The following is a 6,000-nucleotide window of genomic DNA, read 5'->3' as shown; positions in this document are numbered from 1 at the left end:
TTGACTTCTGGCTGATGAAGTGTAAAAGGAAGTGAAGTATGTAACCTCCACGAGAAGTGCTGTAAAAACCTCTTGTGCAATCCTCCAAGCTCTGTCTCCCATTTGCCAGGTGAATGGAGAGGACCCTAAGGAACCAGAGGAGGTGAAGCTGTGAGACAGAAGGAGCCTGGGTCCCAGAATCACTGATGGAAGGAGAGATGCCCAGGAAGCCTTTGACCAGGAACATCCACACTGGAATGTTATAGGATCCAGGACGGAACTTCCATTGTGCTCAACCACTGGCATTTTGGGCTGTTTGTTACACAGTCGTAAGGATTTACTTTACCCGGTACACTTCAGATCCAAGAATGAAGAAATACAGTTGCAGGCTTCCCTGGTGGCGCAGTGGTTGGGAGTCCGCCTGCCGATGCAGGGGACACGGGTTCGTGCCCCGGTCCGGGAAGATCCCACAATGCCGCGGAGTGGCTGGGCCTGTGAGCCATGGCTGCTGAGCCTGCGCGTCCGGAGCCTGTGCTCCGCAGCGGGAGGGGCCGCAGCAATGAGAGGCCAGCGTACCGCAAAAAAGAAAAAAAAAGAAGAAAAAGAAAGAAATACAGTTGCCATTTCTTTGGTTGACTGTAGACCCCTTTCCTTCCTGTCTACATTTTCCAGTCTACATTGCGGCTCTGCTATCGTGCAGCGGGCGTTTTTCAGCAAAAATTAGGACAAAAATCTGCTGATCAGGGCCTCCCTGGTGGTGCAGTGGTTAAGAATCCGCCTGCCAATGCAGGGGACAAAGGTTCGAGCCCTGGTCCGGGAAGATCCCACATGCCGTGGAGCGACTAAGCCCGTGGGCCACAACTACTGAGCCTGCGCTCTAGAGCCCACGAGCCACAACTGCTGAAGCCCACGCACCTAGAGCCCATGCTCCGCAACAGGAGAAGCCACCACAATGAGAAGCCCATGCACCACAATGAAGAGTAGCCCCCGCTCGCGGCAACTGGAGAAGGCCCATGTGCAGCAACGAAGACCCAACACAGCCAAAAATCAAAATAAATAAATATATATATACTTTTTAAAAATCTGCTGATCATGTCTCCCTATCTACCACACATTTGCCAACAGTGAATTCAGACTCGGATATGAAGCGGGTGGGTCTTGGCTGGAAACAGGTGGCTCTCTCAGATGAAGGCAGTTGGAAGAGAGCTGAAGAAAGGGATGCTTAGATAGGAAGGGGTGGGCAGGGTATAGAAGCACGCTAAGAGACAGGGTGGTGGCCTCAGGCCAGTCCAGCAAGTCTGCTTTTATACCTGCAGTCCTGGGGAGGGGGAGGGGAGGGGGAGGGGAGGGGGAGAGTGTGTGCTGTCGGGGGAAGGCTGCTTCATTCAGGCAAGAGGGATCCTACCCTGGCCCCAGGCTCTGGAAAGCCTTGAACATAAACACACGAGCGAGGGACTTCCCTGGTGGTCCAGTAGTTAAGACTCCGAGCTCCCAGTGCAGGGGACCAGGGTTCGATCCCTGGTCAGGGAACTAGATCCCACATGCCACAACTAAGACCTGGTGCCGCCAAATAAATAAATAAATATTTTAATTAATTAATTTATTTTTTGGCTACGTTGGGTCTTCGTTGCTGTGCACGGGCTTTCTCTAGTTGCGGCAAGCAGGGGCTACTCTTAGTTGCATTGCGCGGGCTTCTCATTGTTGTGGAACACGGGCTCTAGGCATGTGGGCTTCAGTAGTTGTGGCACGTGGGCTCAGTAGTTGTGGCTCGTGGGCTCTAGAGCACAGGCTCAGTAGTTGTGGTGCACGGGCTTAGTTGTTCCGTGGCATGTGGGATCTTCCCGGACCAGGGATCAAACCCGTGTCCCCTGCATTGGCAGGCAGATTCTTAACCACTGTGCCACCAGGGAAGTCCCACCTTCTTCACTTTTAGAAACAAAATTCACCAATTTGTACTGAGGAACATTGCTTTTTGTTTGTACCTAATTAATTTTCTACAGAGATCACAGTTTAATAAAGTCCCATGACAGATTGTGTCCCGGGGGCAAGCACTGGGGGTGTGGGCCACTCCCAGTTTTCAGATATCATCCCCGGATTTTGGAGATGCCTTTCTCTCCTTCGGTCCTTGGTGTCGCCACCCTCACTCACTCATCTCTGCAGATACAAACTCCCTCCCTGCTCCCCTGGGGTCTCATCTGCCCTCACATGCTTGTGTTCATTTCAGCGTTAACTCTTTTCATCACAATTTTGCTTTGTCCTTCAGTGGATCACTCTAGAGCCATTGGTCCAGTTTTGTGAATCAGGAATGTAATGAAGCCCAATAGTAACACTAAAAAATTGACAGGGGAGGTAGAGATTGAAGCGATGTGTCTACAAGCCAAGGGATGCGAGGATTGCCAGGAGCACTGCAGCTGGAAGAGGCAGGGCAGCGTCCTCTCTGAGAGGCTTCAAAGGGCATATGACCCTGATGACATCGTGATGGTGGATTCTGGCCTCCAGAATTGTGACAATAAATTTCTAATGTCTTAAACTGAAAACAGATAAATACCAGGGACCAGTGACATGCAATGACGTGAAGTTTTGTGGGCTGTGATGAACTGTATCCAGTGTTCAGGACCTTAACTGAGATCCATTTGCCAATTCAGGACTTGCAAGCAAATTATCAGCCTTTCAGAGTGAGAGATTACTAAAAAGATATTACAGAGAGAGAGAGAGAGAGAGAGAGGGAGGGAGGGAGGAAGGAAGGGAGTGAGGGGAAAGAGAAAGAAAAAGGAGGATTTTTATATCAATCATAATTCATCATAAATTTGAATTCTGTGAAATACACATAAATAAGATAATTTTGTGGCTTTTTATTCTAAATTTGCCAAGCAACCTGAGGATCGCTGGGGAGACCCCACAGACAGGGATGTGCTGGAGCTGACTGTTAAATTTGGGGGAATGTTGCAAGCCAGTTGTTAAACACAGCCATTATTAAAAATTAAATAATATGTGCACAACAGTGTGAGTGCACTTAATGCCAGTGAACTGTACACTTAAATGGTTAAAATGGTAAATTTTATGTTATGTATATTTTACACAACAAAAAAAAAATCAAGAAAAAATAAAATAATATAAACTTACAATTAAATTATATTAAAAATGAGGGAAGCTCATCATTTCCTACTTCTTTCACCATATTTCACTACTACATATGCTCTCTAGGTTACTGTGCTATTGTATTCTCACGGTGGGAAGGCTGTACAATGACACATGCTGTACATTTCCTCCTGACCCACATTCAGTGATTTCACATTGGTAGTTGTATTATCTGCTCAGGCTGTCAGACCAAAATAGCACAGACAGGGTGGCTAAAAAACAGAAATTTATTTCTCAGTTCTGGAGGGTGGGAAGCCCAAGATCCAGGTGCTGACAAGGTAGGTTTTACTCTAAGGCCTCTTTCCCTTGGCTTGTAGGCGGCCGCCTTCTTGCCCTGTGTTCACAATGGCCTCTGAGTATAGACTTGTGGAGGAGGCAAAGGGGGCACTCTGGGGTCACTTCTCATGAGGACATTACTCCTATTGGGCCAGGGCCCCCTCCTCATGACCTCATTCAACCTTAAGCATTTCCTTAGGGACGCATCTCCAAATACAGCCACACTGGGAGTTAGGGCTTCAACATATGGATTTGGAGTGAGGGGGGCACACAAACAGTCGGTCCATACAATAGTTAAGTTGACACATGGAAATTGGAAAAGCCTATAAATCAGGACTCCTTTTCTAGAGATGGTTTGGTGAACACTTACCAGCACACTGCTCTGAGGGGAAGTGCAGACAATGATCTCCTGGTCCCATTCTTCTGAGTATCCTTCACTTCTCCCAGCCTGGGAGCTCAGCAAGGTCAGGGGTCAGCCTTTGATCCCCAGTTCTCAGCCCTCTGCTCTCATCTCCTAGAAGCGCAATCAGCATTTGTCAGATTGACCAGGAGCTGAAATGCATCCTGGTGGCATGAAAAGGAGGCTGACAAGAGAGGAAGTCTCGGTCCCAAAAGATGAAACTTGTGAATATGACAGAAGCAGGAACTACAGACACAGCCTCTGGAGTTGACTGTGGGACGGATGACTTCCCTTCCCTGAGCCTTGGGTTTCTCATCTGTAAAGTGGGGGTAGTAACAGTACCTCCCTTGGAGGGTCCCAGTGAGGACAGGATGAGGTAACACAGAGGACCCTGCACACGGCCTGGAAAGCTACATGGATCATCACACAGATACCTATCCTTTAAAGATCTCTCCTTCTTCCATAAACATTCAGTCAGCACTGACTGTCCCACTCACTGTGCCACGTGACAAGGACCCCCTGAGCCAGTGTCCCAATCAGTCCTCAAGCTTCTCCCTGTGCAGAAGGAAGACAACACAGAAAAGGGAAGCGTTGGCTGTTAACGGGGCCAGAGGGCTGTTGACCTTCGTCACTGCATGGGGAAGTGGTAGGGAGCACGGGCTCTGGGCTCAGACCCAACGCCACAGCGGACATTTACATGTGATGTGACCTCAGTTAAATCTCATCATCTCACTCGGGACCTGAGTTTCTTCCTGCATAAAAATGAGGATCAAAATAGACCCTGCTTACCTCCTGGGGCTGCTGGGAGAGTTAAGAGCTATTTTAAAACATAACCTGGATGTGTTTTAATCAGGTATGGTAAGACACACATGCAAATGACTGTTATGAAGGAAGCAGTTTATGTTCACAAAACAAGATGCCCAGCACTCCACGCAGGGCCATGCAGGGAGGCACCAGGGTCAGTCAGGAGGCAGAGGGAGGGAGGGGGAAACATGGGCAGGAGCCTTTGTTGTAGGTTCTGTGAGAAAGACAAGGCAAGGGAGAGCAGGCAGGTTTAGGATCAGCTGGTATGAATAATGTCTGCGGGCTCTGGGGATTAGGGGCTGTCCCTAGTTGCCTGGTACCTGGCCCTGGGATGAATATGGCAGAAGAACATGGGCCTCCTGGAGCATAAGAGCCAGATGGAGGAGGTGGTGGGGAGTGTGGGCTCTGGACTGGCTGGTTTGCATATGACAGGTGAGCTCCTGGGCACGTCCATTGCTCTTCTAAGAACTGGCAGCCCTGGGAGGGACAGTCTCTCCCCGGTCAGTGAGGCCCCAGATGTCAGAGCATCAAGAATACAGCAAATAAGAAAACATGGCCAACACGAGTGCAAAGCACCCGACACACAAGAAGCGGGAGATGTCATCCCTGCCTGTTTCAACTTTGTGGGGCCTGGGTCTCCCTCTACTTGCCTCACATAGTGAAGCAAGCTGAGAGTCTTCCCTTCCCAGCTGGACTCTAGTTCCTGGAGGGCTCACTGCACGCCTGCACCCAACCAGGGCAGGAGAAGCCTTCTCTGGGCCCCTCCCTGCCTGCAAAACAAGAGGAAGTAAACAGAGTGCTGATGTCAACAGAGGCCCGTGGACAACCCATGGGAAAGAGCAGAGACCAAGACCTTGCCCTTCGTCCCTCCCCCTTCCCTGTGCTCTTTCTTTGCCTCATGTGTCCTGCCTCACCTCAGGGGCCACACTCACATCCCTCCTGCCTTTGTTTCCCCAGACCCTGAGAAGGGGCCAGCTGAATGAAGCACAATGAATGACCCCCCAGGATGGACTGTGGAAGGAAGGGGAAGTGAGGGAGGTTAACGGGGGTGGTTGGTGGGGGAGGGGAAATCTTGGGTAAGCGCCAAGCTCACGAGGCAGACAGACCTGAGTGCGGTCCAAATCCAGACCTGGAGGGAACCAGAGTAAGTGAGGTCACCTCCCTGTGAACTTTGAAAGATGCTTGGGCTGAATTGGTGACAGGAGTTCATCCTCCCTTCCCCCAACAGGAATGGGAGAGTTTGGGACTCTCCATGACATTAAGGCTCTGGGCCTCAGTTTCTTCCTGGGAAAATTAACGTAAGGATACATCACCACAGAATGTTATAAAGCTGAAAATGAGAAAACGTAGGTTTAGGGCTTGACTCAGATAAGAGGGTTCCATGAAAGTGCAGAATCTGTCCT

At 49.8% G+C, this 6,000-nt stretch overlaps 1 protein-coding gene across 1 annotated transcript in view; it reads right to left on the bottom strand.

Moving 5' to 3' along the window:
• Window positions 1–476: 476 nt before the first annotated feature.
• Window positions 477–6,000, bottom strand: part of ZCWPW1 (zinc finger CW-type and PWWP domain containing 1) — a 49,303-nt gene continuing 43,779 nt past the window's right edge. Inside the window, exons 18-19 of the transcript XR_004345782.1 lie at window positions 3,764–3,907; window positions 477–508 (exon numbers count right to left, since the gene is read on the bottom strand). The gene's annotated coding sequence lies outside the window, so the exon portion shown is untranslated. The remainder of the gene's footprint in view (window positions 509–3,763; window positions 3,908–6,000) is intronic.

Source organism: Phocoena sinus, chromosome 15 (genome assembly GCF_008692025.1).
Source record: "Phocoena sinus isolate mPhoSin1 chromosome 15, mPhoSin1.pri, whole genome shotgun sequence".
NCBI lineage: Eukaryota > Metazoa > Chordata > Mammalia > Artiodactyla > Phocoenidae > Phocoena > Phocoena sinus.
This window is presented reverse-complemented; position numbering and strand designations above follow the sequence as displayed.